This window comes from Chelonia mydas, chromosome 8 (genome assembly GCF_015237465.2).
Source record: "Chelonia mydas isolate rCheMyd1 chromosome 8, rCheMyd1.pri.v2, whole genome shotgun sequence".
NCBI lineage: Eukaryota > Metazoa > Chordata > Testudines > Cheloniidae > Chelonia > Chelonia mydas.
Window position 1 is genome coordinate 75834786 of NC_057854.1, and position 18794 is coordinate 75853579.

At 40.1% G+C, this 18794-nt stretch overlaps 1 long non-coding RNA gene across 2 annotated transcripts in view; it reads left to right on the plus strand.

The window, feature by feature from the left end:
* The window catches only part of LOC122461479, a 70896-nt gene extending 53040 nt beyond the window's left edge, over positions 1-17856 (plus strand). Inside the window, exons 8-9 of one of the 2 annotated variants that reach the window (XR_006283400.1) lie at positions 13202-13349; positions 16757-17856. This is a non-coding gene — a long non-coding RNA (uncharacterized LOC122461479). The remainder of the gene's footprint in view (positions 1-13201; positions 13350-16756) is intronic. The other variant, XR_006283401.1, reaches the window with a different exon arrangement.
* Positions 17857-18794: the final 938 nt, after the last annotated feature.

The following is an 18794-nucleotide window of genomic DNA, read 5'->3' on the forward strand; positions in this document are numbered from 1 at the left end:
CCTGCTTGCTCCAAAGATCCTAGAGATAAGTAAGTGTCTCAGTCTGGCTGGGTTGGTTCATATTAAGATGTGTTAAAGGGCCTTCTGAGCATAAACTTGAATGACTGTCTAGAAAGACCTAACTGGTTACAAAAAACTTAGGGCATCAAGTCCCAGTTTTGTCAAATAACAGTTGTACAGTGCCCTCTCTTTCCAAACGAGGAGGAACCAAATAAGAGTGGCCATAAGTTAACACTCTGGAACAATCTGAAGCATATGGAAGTATTGCCAGAACTGGAAACAGTCTCTAAATGCTCCGTACATTCCAGTGATGAAGAACATGGTAGCCAACATCTCGTCCAGAACTAAGACCAGAGGGAAATAGCATTCCTGAATAGGGTGTTATTCCTCAAACTATTCCCAATAGGAAATTCAAGTGCTGGCTCTGTTTGCCAGGCCTCACAATCAGAAAACTCTGAAATGTTTCCTGAGAATCCTATGCATAGCTGAAGCAGGGAGAGATGCAGACTTAATTGTACAGGATTACAGTTTCCCTATCTGTCCCCACCATAGTTTTTAAGGCCAAAAGGGAACACTGTGGTTATCTAGCCTGCCCTCCTATATAACATAGAACTTCCCTGAATTAATTCCTGCTTCAAGTACAGTAGTTACGGTTGAACTTTTAGAAAACATCCAATCTTGATTTTAAAATTTACAGTGATAGAGGAGCACCATAACCCTTGGTAAGTTTGTCCAGTGCTCCAGAAAGTCCTAGCGAAGGTCATAGATGTGCCAAAATGGTGCCTCTTGATTTCTTCGCCACTTGCCGTCCAGAGTGTGATTTCACAGTCTTTTATAGTACAATTCCTGACACATTTCTCCATAGTCCTGGATGAGTTAAGCAGAACAGAGATGGGACAGAGACATGTCTGCAGTCAAGGACTCTGATGATAATGTCTGCTGTCTGCAAATATAGGATTTTGGGGAAAATATAGTTAAATGCCTACCTTTGGTTTATAGTGATATTTTTAGTAGACATAAAATGTAGAAGCATTTGGGAACATATTTCAGGGCTAAATCTCCAATAACTGACTGCAATCAAAGAGGGAAAGATTTAAGTCTACAGCTACTATCAAGCCAAATGCCTTTTTATTGGTCTGTTTTCCTTGGAGTAACTGGAATCAGGAAATTCAGAAGGCTGGCCAGAGAATTCTTCCTAAATAAATTATTTCATGCCTATATTGACACAACCTTCTGAAACGGTAATCTCAGCTGTAAAATTGGCATGTCTCATAGCTCCTATCCTGGTTTTCTGCCAGGGTATATGAACTAATTCTTTTAAAACTCAATAGACACTAGATGATGAAAACAGAAAGATCTATGGGCAGAAAAGCAGATGGGTTCATGGTTTGGATCCTTTCGTGCGCCAGAGTACAACTCATACTTGGGAAGAGGGGGGGATATATGTGGCTTTATACCACCTTTTTGATCCCTCCCCTCCAATGCTCAGAGCTGCTCCAAGTTGTGTCAAAAGATAATGGCCCTACGGGGCATGCTCCATCAGAAAGGACTACTGAAGTACATCATGCTCTGACCCTATTTTGCCCCAAATGCCCCCATACCAGGTGAGGAATCCCTGTTCTGGGGGAATCCTCAGCTACTGCTTAAAGGCAACTTGAAATCAATGACCACGCCAGGCCTCCCCCTCCCCCCCCCCCGCCATTTCTGTAAATGCTGTAGATCCTAGCAAGCCAGTTAGATGCAACATAGTTACATCTTGGATCATATGAACTTGTTTCAGATGGTAAATGTAGTTCTCACAGGTTGAAACATAATGTGGCTGTGTTCTCTCATTTTAAGGACAGCTATTTTTTAAGGGAATAATTGTGCATAACTTCTTAAGGAGAACATGCAAATATGTAAAGCTTATTATTTTACCTCTTCTACCCTAATCCTTTTACTTTGTTCAGGGGAGATAAGAGTCTACATTTTTTCTTCCCCTATAGTAAGAAAAGAATGTCAAGAAACCCAAGTTTCATTCACAAACTGAAATAAGGATAAACATCTTTCGTTTTCATACCACACACAAATATATATTTGCTAATGAGCAATATGGGCATGATTCTGCTCTCATTGCCTCCAGTTTTATATGTCATTGGATTCAATCTTTATTTACATTCTATCAAAGCTTATGTGTTTTGTTTCTTATACTGTACCTTGATTTCTGGTTTCAGGGACAAATAGATGTCACAGTGCAAGGCAACTGTGCCTGTATTCTCCCTCTGTGGTCTAGCAAGGGCAACCCATTCTTAGGCTTCTGCAGCCATCACCTCTCTTGGGCAGAGACAGGCCTCTCTCTCACTTCGGATGGGGAAATTTCCAGGCTGCACAGCTCCCTGCCTACACTGTGAATTCCCCAGTAAAATTAAACTGCCAGAAGAGAAAAGCAGAGCAGTCCTGCTGAGAAGCTAAACACAGCATAATTACCCAAGTTATGTTACCACACAGTTCTCTCTAAGCAAGCACATTTATTCCTAAGTAGAAGCATTACAGAGAAAACACTGTAAACAATAAAAGAACCTATGCACAGGCTAATAAGTTTACTAGAGATCGCTTTAGTTCCCCCCACCCTCTCCAGTCAGTGTCAGTCCTTCCAACTTTTCCCTAAAGATAGGGGCCCCCACCTTGGACAGAAGGTCCTGCCCATGTGCTGCATCAGAATGAAAGCCCTGAGTCAGTTTAAGCTCAGGTTATTCAAAAGTCCTTTCTTTGTTTGCTAGTCTCTAGAAAATCCAGTTTGAACCAGTATAGGTAAATCTGTCCAGATGGTAGTGCCTGTCAGGAGTAGTTACAATTTTAATGAACTTGCCTAATCCCCCCTCGCCCCCACACTCTTCTTAGTTCCTGGTGGGCTGTAGCTTCTCTTCCCTCCTACCCCAAAAGAATTACATCCAATCCCTGGCCCACAGTGGTGTATAAACTTAATACAATGAGATTTAACTTCATTCAATAGGGCTTGTCCAGGATATTGCAGAAAATTGCCATATCTGTCACAGAGGTCAAGAAGTTTAGAAATAGCTGCTTAAAATATAGGTTCCTTCGTCCATGTTTGCAGCTGTAAATAAGTGGGCTGATTTTCAACCCAAACTAATGTCACTCGGAACTCATGGGTAATCAGCACTTATTAACGAAGTGCCCTGTTTTTCCCCCTTATTTAGGGGCCTATTAGCCTTTTAGGCATCCATTTTTGGAAAATATTCTCCTTATATTTTATTTAACTACAAAGAATTCTGCTGTGACATAATTATGTACATGACTTTTTTCAGAACTGTTTATGTTCATATCAGTGTTCAGCCTATTTATGCTTTTCACTATGTTTCTAAAACAGTCTTCTTCCCCAGTTGGGTGATACTGAAGTTCTGTTTATGTTTTCACAAATGCGTTAGGCTTTAGCGTCATTATTTCCAGTTCAGAATCACGTACTGAAGGTAAACCATGTGTGTATGCACAAGGGGCCTGACCCCAAGTCTACGGGAGGCAATGGAAAGGCTTTTGGCTCAGGCTCTGGGTGAGCACAAGCTTTTTGGTGTGAGGGATGAAAAATGTAATTGTTTCCCTAAAATAAACAGAATTACGTTATTAAAATAAAAAAGTAATCTGTTTTCATTCCATCAGGTGTATGTATGCTCCAGAATTCCCCACTCCCTAATATACCTACTTAAAAAGTTTGATATGAGTAGCCAGGGAGTAGGGCTATGACAACTTATTTCTGGTGACTCTGCTTCCTGTCTGGGGGATCACAGGGTATAGATGAGGAATGTTTTCTCTTTTAAAAAAATGTGAATGTAGTGCTTTTGAAAGGTTCTGCCTTGACAGTCCTACGGGATGAAATCCTCAAGTTAATCTTCATGTCCACTCAGTCTATGAGCTTTCTGAGATTGCCAACAAAGGTGACAGCTGCAATGGTGGCTTTCTCTGGCCTAAACTGAGATCACCAACTCATTTCCTAAAGGCGACTGTAACAGGGTGGCTGCTTACTGAGGACCCCTTGCCCACCCCTACCCCCCCTCCATGGCCAGAGGTCACTCTGCAGTGCCCTGCCTCTATTTCCCCCTCTTCAGGGCCCCTTACACAGGTGTCACACACTTTTCCTGTGGTCAAAATATCACACACACCCCCCACACACACCTTGTGGTCTGGGTTTATTCAAAGAAAATAACTCAAAGTCCAACAAACAAACATTTCTCTTCCTACTCCCAGGTTTCCCTGCCTGGGGAGCTTTTGTATTCTTTCTCCTGCTTGATCAGGGTCTCGCCTGCCTTAGCAGGCTACTTCCAGCCCTTCCTTGCCCTTCCTTAGTCTCTAATCCCAGGAATCTCCTGAAGCCTGCTCACCCAAGCAATCTCACATTTCCCCGACCATCCTTATCCCACCTTCCTTTTTAGCTTCCAGATGGTCTTTATAGAGGAATCACCTGACCCCTCTCAGATGGGCTCATCCTGTAATCAGGATTGGTTTAGCCCCAGACTCTCCAGCCCATGGCGCAAGCCACCCTGTTAGCAGGACCTGTGTGGCTCTGAGGGTCTGTTACAGTCCTCAAGTCAGTGTACTGGACACTGAGATTTCAAGCCACCCTGTTCCCTGTTACAGTCCCTTAATGGCATTCAGTCACTAATGACCTATCCTGGATTTGAAGTGATAGTCTATAGATGAAAAGTTCTTGTCAGATTACTATCTCCTGGCACAATGAATTATGTGTAGCTGACCTAACACCCAGTGTGAAAGACATCTGCATTCCCAAGGCTACAGTTAAGCATGTTGACTCTTGTGCACTCCTTAAGTGCTACATTTGCATTAATAGATGATAGAAACTTAACACACCCCAAATAAAAAGAAAAGGAGCACTTGTGTTACTCTGAAACCTGTCACACCCCAAATCAGGATGAATTTAGGTTCTACCCAAACCCACGAATAGCAGAGAAAGTTCTGCAGATACAGGCTGATGCTCCTGGGGCCTGGCCTCTCCTTTCCTCACTCCTGTTCCAGAGCTGAGCAAATGCACATACCAGAAGCTCTGTGCCCCAGGGCAGTCTACATGGCAGGGCTGCCCCAGGGAGCTGCAAGTCTGAGATCCCCAGCAGCCCACAAGTGAGCTGGGAGGGAACCAAGCAAGTTTCCTCTGTTTTGTCAGAAAAATCTCTGCCCAGTTGTAGCTGTAACACTTACCATATTAGGGCTACACATCCCAGCTTACCGCTCCATCCCCTCTCTTTAACGGTCCCTCCACGGTTTTCTTCCTCCCTTTCCTTGTCCTCAACATTATTCCATCCTTTTCCTTCCCTCCCCACATCCCCTTGCCACCAGTCTGCCTTCCTGTCCCTTTAGTTTCCCTTGATCCTCAGTCTCCCTCCTCCCCTGTTTTCCCTGCCCTGCCCTGCCCTTTCCCCTCAAGTTTATCTTCTCTCTCCCTTAGTCTCACTGCCAGCTTCTAGTCCCTTCTCTAGCTCCTTCCCGGGCTGCACATAGAAAAATGGGTGTCCATGAAAGCAGCCTGGCTTCAAAGCTATTGAGAAAAATGAAAGGTAGCAACCATATTGAATACTGTTTTAAAAAAATTCATGAGGTGTAGCTTTAAAAAATATTACCGGTCTTAACATATTAGAATTGGCAGCTGTTGTAGATGGCTGTAGGACATAGCATAGTTATATATTCTCTGGGCAGGGCAATTGCCTTATATTTTACTAACTGTTAAATATCTATCATGATTCTAAATTCATATTTCTTTATCTTACACAGACACAGCTTTCATTTTGTATTATTTTTCAATAAAAAGCTTCGTATGGGAGCTCAGGTGTGGAGCCACTATTGGTGGGCTTTCCTGATTATAACACACACTCTCAGCTCAACAAGAGTGCCTGTAGCACATTAGCATAGCACTTTTTGCATTGTCTGGCCAGGGATTTAATTTCACTACATCAAAAGCTACCACCAAAACCTTGTCATTGCAATTTGTCACACATTTTATTTTGTGTTCTACATCTTACTGAAGCCTCATCTTCCTGTCCCACTGCTATTGATTACTAGTCTGGAGCAAAGATAAATCTTTTTTTTAAGGGAAAAATGGTGAAAGAGCTGTGAACCTCACAGCTGGTATTGAGGTTTCAAGTCCTGTAGGCTTGGAAGTTTTCTTATAATCATTGCTGAGTGAGTAGGACACCATGTTCTCTGTCACTGGCATACTGTTTAGCAGACCAATCGGTTAATGGGGTCATGACAGTTGCCAACCCCTGGAAAACAGTAAAAGTATTAAAGGAAAACAGGAACAATCGTATGGGAGCAGACCTGTGGTCCACCTAGTCCTGTTTGTGAGTGTGGCCATTACCTGATGCTTCAGAGAAAGATGGAAGGAACCTCATAGTAGAGGTTTATGGAAGAGTTGGCCTGTGGGAAAAGTTGGTTCTTAATCACTGTCAATTTGTGGTTGATTTAGGCCCCAAGCATGACAATTTATATCCTCTAAAAAAATCTTTTTCTAATATAACTCTGGATGTTCTCATAATATATACAAATATCTAATCTTTCCTGAATCCAGGTGTCATAAATAGAAAGGGAAGGGTAAACCCCTTTAAAATCCCTCCTGGCCAGAGGAAATCTCCTCTCACCTGTAAAGGGTTAAGAAGCTAAAGGTAACCTCGCTGGCACCTGACCAAAATGACCAATGAGGAGACAAGATACTTTCAAAAGCTGGGAGGAGGGAGAGAAACAAAGGGTATGTGTGTCTGTCTATATTCTGTCTTTGCCGAGGATAGACCAATCTCTTTGGCTTCACTTGTTTCTTGTGGCAGAGATCCACTTGGAACAAAAGGGACCTCAAATTTCTGTCTCCTCATTTAAAAGATAGGCAAAAAGAAAAGGAGTACTTGTGGCACCTTAGAGACTAACAAATTTATTTGAGCATAAGCTTTCATGAGCTATAGCTCACTTCATCGGATGCATGCAGTGGAAAATACAGTGGAGAGATTTTATATACACAGAGAACATGAAACAATGGGTGTTGCCATACACACTATAACAAGAGAGATCAGGTAAGGGGAGCTATTATCAGCGGGGGCGGAGGGAGGAACCTTTTGTAGTAATAATCAAGGTGGGCCATTTCCAGCAGTTGATAAGAACGTGTGAGGAACGATATGGGGGGGAATGAACATGGGAACATAGTTTTACTTTGTGTAATGACACATCCACTCCCAGTCTTTATTCAAGCCTAAGATAATTGTATCCAGTTTGCAAATTAATTCCAATTCAGCAGTCTCTCGTTGGAGTCTGTTTTTGAAGTTTTTTTGTTGAAGAATTGCGACTTTTAGGTCTGTAATCGAGTGACCAAAGAGACGGAAGTGTTCTCCAACTGGTTTTTGAATGTTATAATTCTTGACGTCTGATTTGTGTAATAAAAGTGTTATACCAACATAAATGGTAGGTAATAAGCTTAAGACCATGGAAGTGATGGTACTCATGGCCATCTGATCTCTCAGTTAATTGTCAGCAAGGTCATGGTTATGCAGAGTTCAGAGGAAAGCATAGTTGTTTAGAGTGGAGAATTAGTTGACCTCTTTCTCTTCGTGAAACAACTGAAATAAAATATGTCTGTTTCTCTGGGATACAAATATAGTGCTAAAAATCAGTGGATGGATTTACACAGTACAGAATGTGTTTCAGACCACTGTGTCACTAAAGATGATTTTTGGAGTTCCATTAGTGTCCAGACTACAGCAGAGAAATATTCTGATTTTCAAAGATCATTTTGTTGGACTTCCCCTCTTTCTTGTGTGCATGTTCTGAGGGGTGGCAAAAAGGTTTCCCCTTAACTACAAAACAACGGTACTAAATGATGAACAGGTCCATCTCGACCACCATAATTGAGTAATTAATTTAGAACCCAAATACCTGATTTACACTTTTGTAGGTAATTGATGGTTGGGTAATCTGCCTATTAATTTATTGACACAAGCAGGTATTTCAATTCTGGTCTGTCTCTAGTTAATAATCAATAGTCCTGTTGTCTAATGAAGAAATGGCCTTGACATGATGGCCTTTGTGCAGTGTTAAAATAACAGTGATCGTTATCATTATCATATGTCCTTGATATGCTGTATAAGGGCATGAATATCAATCTTACAGTAAAGGAACATTTAATATGTATGTATAAATAACTGATTGTCCGAAGAAATATACCATGCTCTTCTTAGCAAAGAGATCTGAGAGCTAACTAATGCACACGCATTTTGTAATTCTGCCTCAGAATCCTGATGGAAGAAAACCTTCCTGGGGTACAAAAAAGCACTTTCTCACTCTCCCAAGGAAGACAGGGCATTCTATTCTCTCTTTCATTTGTGCTGAATAGCATCAAAGAAAAGAGCTGACTCTTCTCTCTGCAGCTGAACACTATAGAATCACAGAATATCAGGATTGGAAGGGACCTCAGGAGATCATCTAGTCCAAACCCCTGCTCAAAGCAGGACCAATCCCCAATTTTTGGCCCAGATCCCTAAATGGCCCCCTCAAGGATTGAACTCACAACCCTGGGTTTAGCAGGCCAATGCTCAAACCAGTGAGGTATCCCTCCCCCTATAGTGGAACTACTAAGTGAGCAAATAGCCATATCCCCATTCAGAACCTATGGTAACTCCTTGCCATGTTGTTGGGGGGATACACATATGATTGGAATGTAGCGACTCAGTTTCCATCTTTTCATTAAAGCCTCCTCCTATAGGACATTCCGAATTTTACAGCCTCTTCTTTTTATCTATTGCTGTAGTCTCTTTTAACCCATGTTCCTAGAAGCAAATCAAAGTAATAATGGTGCCATCCTGAGCACCATAAGTAGAACTTATAATAATTTTTTCATCGTGACATGCTACGGACCAGAACATAGTCTATATTTGGATCTTTTGACTGAAGCACAGCATCTAATTTCAAAAATAATGCTACCCTAGATCTTATTTTACGATTCCTCCATAATATGAACTTCTTTTTCTTCCAAAATGTATACTCTGCCATTAAATAGGGAAAATCTTTTGTACTGTATGTGTAAAATTACATTATTGTCAAGTCATTATTTAAAAAGGACAAAATCAAATATCATCTGCTGAGATTAAAAACCAGAGATGAGCCAGATTTAAAGTACATGCTGCAACATGATGGCACACACATGCAAGTCTTCCTCACACACCTTCAAAATGGCAAAATGTAAGCTTGGCTTCACAGGGCCAGCTGTGTTTGATGCTTTAGTGTCGAGCAACACTTTCAAGGGCAGTATTTTGGCAGTGGCACTAAAAGCATCGTGGCTGCTGAATTTTGTTGAGATGCATTATGGAAATGTTGTTGTCTTTGGCCCAGATTTTTAAAGGTATTGAGGCGTTGCTGCACAGTCTCATTTTCAAAAGGGATTTAGGCACTTGGAAACCTAAATCCCTTTGAAAATGAGACTTAGGCTCCTAAATAAATTAAGTGTTGCAATGCTGAGTGTAGCACTGCCTAAATACCTTTAAAAATCTGGGCCTTTGTGCTTGGGCATAGACATACTTTTCAAGTCTACTTGTCCCATTCCTAGAAATACACTTTCAAGGTGGCATGCAGATTCATACTCATACATTTCTAAAAAAAGTTAATAAATACATTCTTAATTATACCCAGCTGCATTATGTCTGTACATGATAGTTATGTTGAGGGGAAGTTCAGATTTATCCAAGAAATAGTGTGCATAATGCATGCTAGTACAATTGTTATGGTACTTCCCACAGGCAGCCATAAGGAACTGTGGATTGGGCATGAGTGTCCCAAATCTATTAATTCCTAATGAATAAGCCAATGTAATGCTTTCTTTGGTCTGTGAACCAATGTGTAAAATATAAGAAAATGTAAATTTTTTATACTTTACATGTACATAATACAGTTAAATGTTAAATATTAAAGCCATTTTTGAGTAAGTAGGCACAAGACCATCTTGTATATGGGAATAGATATGAAAATTACAATGTGTACTTCTCTCTTTACATGTGTAGCACCCATTAGCATTCGTAAGTGATAGTCAGCATAATATACCCCTTTCCTGGTTGAAGTGAGGGGGACAGATTTTTAAGTCACATACTGAAATTACCTGTGCAGAGTAAAATTTTCACATGCACTTAAGTCATTGTGTCAAAAGTGACTTAAGAGCCTGAGTGTCATTGAAAGGCAAACGCAACTGTTTATGCCTAATGTTTTTATGGACACAATTTTAGATCCTGGAAAATTAGTCCACTGAGGTATACTGTATGCTGATTAAATATATTTAGATTATTTTAAGACTTTAAAATTATAAATGAAATATTTGCAACAGTGTTTTAAATAAGATGTAAAATTCAAGCCCCAGAAAAAGCTTGACATTTAAGATTTATTTAGCACCTTCTTTCAAACAGTATTTTGCCTTAAAATTTATAGAAAAAATAAAGTGACAAGAATATTAGCACTTGATTAGGATTCTTCTCAGAACTATTTATAAGCAATAGAATGAGAGGGGCTATTACTCTATTTGTAATGTTTGGCACTGCATGGCCTTGGCATGAAATCATGTCTGTTCAAAGAATGTCTAGTGAACAAAGGAACTGGTCTTGGAGCATGAGTTGTATCCTGAAGCAACTAAAGGATACAAGCCTTGTCACTTTTTGTCTCAGTAACATTAAGAAAAAACTCATGTGGCTTAGCTTTAGGGGCTTATGAATAGTCACATGACTAAAGTCAGGAGGCCATTTTTAAGCAAATATTCTTTTCCTTACACAAAAAATAAAAATGGGTGGGGAGTTTTCAGCTTCATAAAACCTTCACTCACTGGGCTGGCAAGAAGTAAATATTTTTACAAATATATTATTTACTACATAGGAAGCTTTTCCCTGAGAACACAGATAAATATGCTTGCTATAGTGCTTTATGACCACTGCAGGCCCAACTGTCATTCCTTCGGTACTTCCTGTCAGTCTGACTAAACTCTGTCATCCTTCAACCCAGTTTAAATTAACAGGTAATTTGTAAATGTCACTTCAGGTTAGGCCGCTCATTTTGTTTCTACTCTACCAATGCAAAGTCTAGGACTAATTTTTCTTGTCTTCTTTTAATAGGATTTTCATTTATAAATAGAATTATGTTCTGAAAATAAATTACAGTAAGTGATGCACAGAACTGGTAACAGCAGCACTTTCATAGAATTTCAAGCACCTACATCAGAAGAGATTAATAAAAACACTTCAAAGGCTAAATTCTATTTAAGCAGAAGACAGCTTTTGGTTAATATTTAATCTGAGTAACTGAGATCTTGGTTGAAAATATAATTTTTTAATATCTAAATTAATTTGCAAAACAAAACCATTAATTTTGCCTGAGAGCTTTCGCAGTGCAAAAGTTTCATTAATTTATTTGAGAGAAAAAAATTAAAAATGTAATTTTATGGTGAAAGTGTCTTTTTTAGTATAGAATTTATTTCTAATGCCAATGTATGATATTTGTTCATCTATAGTGCTTTGTCTATACTTTTAAATTGATTTTAATGTATGCGTCTACAGTAAGTAAGACAAAGTAGTGAGCTTTTTATGTGAGGTGTTAAATTATGACATGGGATTGCTTTCAGATTCAGTTTAGTAAATAAACACATCTCTTACCAAGAAATTGTTTAACTGAAAACAAACAAACAAAAATGTCACTTTAAAATAGGCTTTTCTTGTGTGATAGAAGTTGATATAATACAGGGTCAACTTTCAACTGTTTTTTTTTTAAATGCTGTACACAGAGTATATGAATGGGTTGCTCCTTTCATCAGGGAGATCTAGGCATGTGGGGGGACAGCAGCCTGCATCCCACATCTGCTCCGCTTTGCTGGTATTATGCAGCTCTTCCTTTCCAGTGAAACCCTTCTAACCCCTAAATATCCCAGTTCCAGCAGAAAGAGGGATTCATTTTTTGTGTGGAGGGAACATAAAAAAAAAAATCAGTCTGATTCTTTTAAGTTTTCCCAAGGACTAGTGGCATGGCCCTCCTCCTGTTCTAGTCAATGTCAAAAACTCCAGAGGTAGCAGGATGAATAAAGTCCAAACCACAATTCTTCTCCCCTTTTCTTTGTACCAACTCTTCTCCACATTTTTTTCCATCATCATTCTCTTTCCTTTAATTCCATTCCTTTCGATCCCTGCACACTAAGTTCTTCTTTTTCCTCTTCTTTCCTCTATGGGATGTGGGTGTGTTTTATTCATTTCTTTTCGTGTTGATTTATTTTGTAAACCCTCCTCTTCCTTAAGGATAACATCTCCCTGAATGGCTCAAAAAGGAAGTGCTGCCTATAAAAGGGCCAATTTAGTGTTCAGAAAGTAGGAATTTCAGGGTGCCCTAACCCTAATCTGTCCCAATTGCTGGTGTGTTCAGGGAGAGAATGATGGAGGATTATAACCTCTATCAAAAGGCCTGACTCCACCGAAGTTGGTGGGCAAAAATCTGTTGACTTGAGATCAAGCCCAGAATGCTCTCTGCTGTCGCTTGTGACTTGTGCTTTTACACATTGTCATGCAACATCATTGCATTCCCCGTTCCAATGGCTGTCAGCAATTCATAACAGCTGGTCTGTAGGGGATGGAGATAAACAGAAATCTGGAACAGTTATGAGATCTAGTGCTGATAGAGAATAGGATGTGGCTCAGACTGGCTCAGCGGAGCTCAGCTTTTCACTCCACCTCGTACTCTTCCAGTACACAGCTGAATGCAACCACCACCTCAAGTCAATGAAAATGTAGCTCCTCTAAAGCTTGCTATATTAAATGATTCACGAACTCTACAATCACTAACTAATGTTCCCAGCCTGCTATTTAAATAAATGAGTGCTGCCCCATACCTGACTTTTGAGTGATATGCTTAAAGATCAGCTGTTTGTGCTTGTCCACAACAATATTATGTACTTATTAAAAAGTGTCCTGCTAATGCCACTCTGAGGTGTACTGGTGCACTCACCAAGAGCAGTATGTGACACCCCTGCTGCTCACGACACCATTCCATTCCACCAATGCCTGCAGCACAGCAGTCCGACACTTCATCCTGTTGGTTCGTATGCCATTTTTTCCTCCTTGAATGTGTCCTTGTATCTGATTTCCCCTTTAGTAGGTACTTTTGTTTCCCAAACATGCCATAGATATTTTTACATTCGTAACAGAAACTGATGTTGTGACAGTCAATGGATTTGCAAGACAAAGGCACCCACGGCACCCAGCAGAGCAGGAAGGCAGACACCCTTCCGGAAGAAGAAGCTGCCGGGCAGGAACTCAACAGCTGGAGAAAATAGACTTGGGACTGGCTTGTTGGTGAGTGACCCCAAGAGATTCTGCTCTATGCTGGTAATTCACACATAGAAAATGTCTACGCTGGGGAAATGCGTTGTTTTATCACCTTTGTTAACTAACACTATTAAACACTACAGCAGTACTCCCAATGAAGTCAGTGGGGCCTTGATTTCACCTTTAGTGGAGGCAAAGACTGTCATGTTTAAAATTATATTGACTGGTCATGGTTAAATGTAGAGTCCACCTAAGAAAACCAACTTTATACAACTGTCATTGTAGAGGCTACCCCAGGTGGTCTAAAAAGTGACATGTTTTGTGACATCAGCGGTATCAGAACCCAATGTCAGATACTGAAAACCAATTTTCACCATGTCTTAATACTGATTTAATATCAGAAACATAACTTTCCTATGTAAATAGTAACCATTTTGTTTAAACATTAGAGGTCTTATTTTATTCTGAATGTTAAACTAACATTAATGCAGGAAGAGTCCAAAATTTGAGAATAGTGCCTTGTTGCATTGGGTAATGACTGATGTTCCTTCAGTCTGGATTAATTATAATTAGACAGGGATGCATGTGCAGCTGGAATGTCATTTTTTTTCTTTGTGCTTTAGTGGATTTTAGCTGTAGCTGCAGTATCAGTCCAATTTTCCACATAACTTCCCTTAAGATGGTTTCACAAGCTGATCTATGGTGATTTGTCACATTTTCTCACCATGTACTTTACAAAAGATCTCCTGGTGAAATGGAAATACATCCCTACAGTATGCATCCCTACAGTATGTGCATCCCTACAGTATGTGGCCATGATATGGATCAATATAGTGAAACCTAGGAAATTGGCTGGTATGTGAACCAGCTGCTGGTGTTCGTGAAATCTGCACTAATGCTTAGTTCTAGTAAGATTGCAAAGAGCCAATAACCGGAAATGCTGACGAAAAGGAATTTACAGTGAAATAAATGCCCATTTGCTTGTCTGACCACCAAAATTAAGCCAGGCAAGAATAAATATATTGCCACCTGCGCCTGAGACAACTATGTTAGATGAATGTGGGCTGTGCGATCTAGGATGACATGCAATTATTGTCTGTCAAAGTTTCTGCAAAAAGAACAACAACAATTTGTCCTAATTCCCTGCTAATTATGTACAACTCAGGCAATTTATAATGCACTACCTTGAAGGTGGTATGGTTCTTTGGGTTGAATGTGTCCATTGTGTATTTAAAGTTCTAACAAATACTCTTTCTGCTTAAACTAAAAAAGCAAAAACCATGGAAGACGCACATGGCTATTTAAGCAGAAGGATTTCCCCCCTAGTTTTATTCATCTGTTTATTTGAGAAGCCCAAGTGACCGGCCTGTTGATGTGAGGGAATTCCAGGGAGCTCCCTCTCAGATGTCATAGCAGGGTAGAAAAGATCTTGGGAGTAGGATCCTAGGGCTGGTCTACACTAAAGCGGTAAGTCGACCAAAGTTACGCTACTTCAGTTGTTCACCGAAGGCATGATTGTCATCTTAATCTCAGGATATCTGTTGGCTATTGAAATCTCTGACCGTATTGTAAAGTAGCTGTGATTTGGTGGACCAGGAGATATTTTAGTGGCTTACAGACATTGGTAATTGTAAACTCAGTGATTTTTCATTATGATAGCGTATAGTGTTGCAGAATTAGAGTCCATGGAGGAAAGCGACCTTCATGCGGTCCTCCCTGTTAAGTGCTTTGGCATGACTAAATTCCAGTTGACAGCCTCAAGGTCTCAAAAGCAACTCAAGTTAAAATCTTTATACAAATGATGTGTTTATAGTTGTATTGGTATAGTGATTGGATTTGGCAATAGAATTCTTCCAATATGGTAAGGAAGATTGTACGTTCTCAGATGTATGCGGTAACGTTCAGATGCAGTTTTCTACCAGAGTCAGACTGGAGTCATACCATTAGGTACAAATTAATCTGGATGTTTTCTACTTGCAGATGGATTGGATCTTCCTAATGCAACTCCATGGCAAACCAGATATGTTTGAATTTCACCACTGATTTCAACTGAGATGAAGTCATGTTTAATTCAAATGTTATGAGAGAGCAGTTAGTTTGTATGTGCAGTAGCTACTTGTTAAACATACTTGTCTGTTTAAAAAAAAAATTTAAGACTAAAAATACCATACTGCATTAGCCCAGATTAAAGACTAAGGGGTACACTTTCAGTGTAATGCGTGGGATTTAGTCACATGACCTCCATTAGCATTTAAAGGCAGCTGCACAGCTTAATCCTCAAAACATTATGCTGAAAATGTACCCTTAAGTGCTTGCTAATTTTTGTGCTTTAAAACTCAGCTGTGCTTTTGTTAGAGGTGAATAGAAAAGCATCCAGAACTTCATATGTAACCATTTCTATTGCTCTCTTCTAACAAAACACGCCACTTTGACCAATTTTTATTAAGGGGTGTGTATGGTTGTGGGAAATCCATCCGTGCCTCTGAGCCTGATTCTAAAGTGATATAGTCTCTTCTGTAACTCCATTAATGCTGAAAAACAATGCAAATGCACTGAGAAAACACCACCACATGTTCCTTCTTGCCTTTCATACCTCTGAAACCAGAGGTTGATATTAAAAGCCCTGAGGCAACCTTAAAGGGATACTTGTTGTAAGTACTTCTCTGGAGTATATTTTAAAGTAAACTCTCTCAACTGTAATACATTTTAGATGCTTGGAAATGCATGTTATTTCTGTGCTGATTGATTTTTTTCCAGTTGGCAAATAAATGTCCCTCCATATAATAGAAAAATAGTCTATCAAAAAGTGTGAAATTTGAACAAATATTTTTAATCCCTTTAAAAGGGGCACTCTTTTCAGGGGGCTTTTTTAACTCCTTTAAATGACGTTGTTTTGCCTCCTCCCAACCTACTGCTACAAACTTGCCAGTAGGCTGTCTTGGAAACAAACTATTTAGATGGAGAGAAAAATTGGAATCAGCTGGCCTGTATAATTAAAGCTACAGGCTCACTTTATATCTAGGTGGAGCCTTTGAAAGACTTAAGGGAATTTAGTGATAATCCAGGCCCAGCTGAGGACATGATGGGCAGCACTGAGCTGTAATTGGAGGAGCATTGTAGGGGTACTCGGAGAGATTAAAGGAGAGAAAGAAGAGAGGATTAAGCAAGCACAGGAATGAGTACCACCACTTCAGAAAATTACCTGTGTGCTGCAGTTCTCACTTTCTGACAGTAACCAGTATCCTAGGCTTGTCGGAGTAGTACAGCACTGCACACCTTCCTGTTCTGTTATACAGATCTGCATATGAAAGGGTGATCTGTCACTGACGGAACCTGTATGGGCTGAAGGAAGCAGGCTAGGAAGATGTAAGCGGTTTACCTGAGAGTGTCTTCTTAATGCTGCTGTACATTAAATTCTCTCTCTCTACCTTCAGATCTGTCAGAGTGAGACAATGGACCATCCTCACCTAAGTGTGACACAGTCTCAGGAGCCATAGACTGTTCTGAGGCAGGTCTCCTTTAAGCCACCCAGTTTGAAAAGACTTCTGCAGCCAGTGAACGCTTCTTTGCCAACATATGTGTACAATGAGTTCAGTCCCAGTTACTCAAGAATTGGAGCTGTGAACGCTGCTGGATTTTAATTTAATTGTAGGTATGTGAACCTTGTATACAACAGCACTTTTTGTTTACCTGACTTTACTTAACAAAAATACGAATTGCATACCACAGTATAGTTTCTTCCCTGGTTTTATAGTCTTTGCCTTCTGTCCCTCCCCTTTATCTCCTGTCTCCTTCACTTCCTCCTTACTTCTATATTTTCCTCCAATGCTTTCTCCCTTTCCTTTCATTCTTCTCTCCTTATATCTGTTTTTCTCATTGGTCCACTGCCTTCTACTTTTGCCCCAACCTGCTCATTCTCTTGGGGTTTCCCCATACCCCTGAACTCCTCAGCTCTATCAGTGAAACCAGATAAAATCCAATACAGTCCCATGAGATCCAGGTCAGTTGAGGGGAATGATTCAAATTAAATGCTGTCATTCAGGGTGGAGAAAGCTCCTAATGTACGTGCACCACACCTTTACCAATGGGTTATGTATGCTTTTCTAAGTGCCATTGTTTTCTGATTTTTTAAATATTCTTTTAGATTAGTGAGAGTAAATGAAGAGTTCACCCTCATACTCTTTTTATGAAAACTGATGGGTTTGGAAATAAAGCAGAATGTTGCCCTATGTTGTCTTCGGTACCCTACAGGATAAGAGCTCTGTTGTTTGACAAAATGGAGAATAGTTTGGGCGTCTCTCCTCTTTATAGAACTTTTTCCCTTTTCCGCTCCTTCCTACTTTCTATGACACCCACTGTTGTATCTTGTCTTAATTATGACCATAAGCTCTTCAAGGCAAGAACTGCCCATTTACATTGTGTGTGTGTGTGTGTAGGCTGGGATTCTGATTGGTGCTACAGTAATCAAAATTAATAACAGTAATAATTTAATGAGACTGCATCTTAAATGAGGTTAACTTACAACGCTGGTGGGTGATGGTCTTTATAGTCACAACTCTATTCCAGGCACACCCCCAGCTTGAAGGAGGTTGCAGAACTTATTTGCCTATAGACTCAGCATGTCATGGTTTTCACTTTCATAATTTTGTTTCTTTCTTCTCTGTGCCTGTTGAATAATATCTCAACTATGAGGTAGCAAATACAAATGTCATGTGTGTGGATTTTGATATTGATAGTTGGGTATCCATCAACAAGGTGTAAGTATCAAAGAGGTGACTTTCCCATCATCTCTTTCAGAATTAACTAGCATGAAAATGGATCAAAAATCTTACATGCATGCAAAAATCAGACACATTATCAAAAGCAGGCAGTCACCAAGGTCACAAAACAGAACCTGCAGAAGTTAGCAACCAGGAGAACAATAATAATCTATAACCATAGTACCCAGTGAAACTAGCTAGAAACTGAAGACAATGTGAGGAATTTAATCACAACATCCAGGCTGGCCAAAAGCGGAGACTGCCGTTCAGCCCCAGGGAGAGAAGGAGTGTCTCATGAAGCACAAGACTGATCCCTCTGATTGATTAAAAAGGAACATTGATGGCTTCCAAAGAGATTCCTGTCCAGTCATCAGCTGAGAGGATGATGACACTAATTCTTCATGGGATATTCCAAGGTGGGGCCTTCTAAAAGTGGACTGATTTGCAATATTCAGCAACAAGATAGTGTGCTCAAAAAGGAGGCCTAGGATGCCACTCTTTGGGAGATGCCTTTCTCCTTTCCTAGATGAAGGGCGTGTTCTATGGCATTCCCTCCAACACCAGTAATTCTAAGAGTGATAAATAAGATCAGACAGGACAAGGCCAGGGTTACCCTTATAGTAACCTGGCCAAGCCAAGCGTAGTATCCTTACGTGCTTCATCTGTGTGACCAACTGGCATTCAAGCTTCCAAGCATCCATCATCTCCTCTC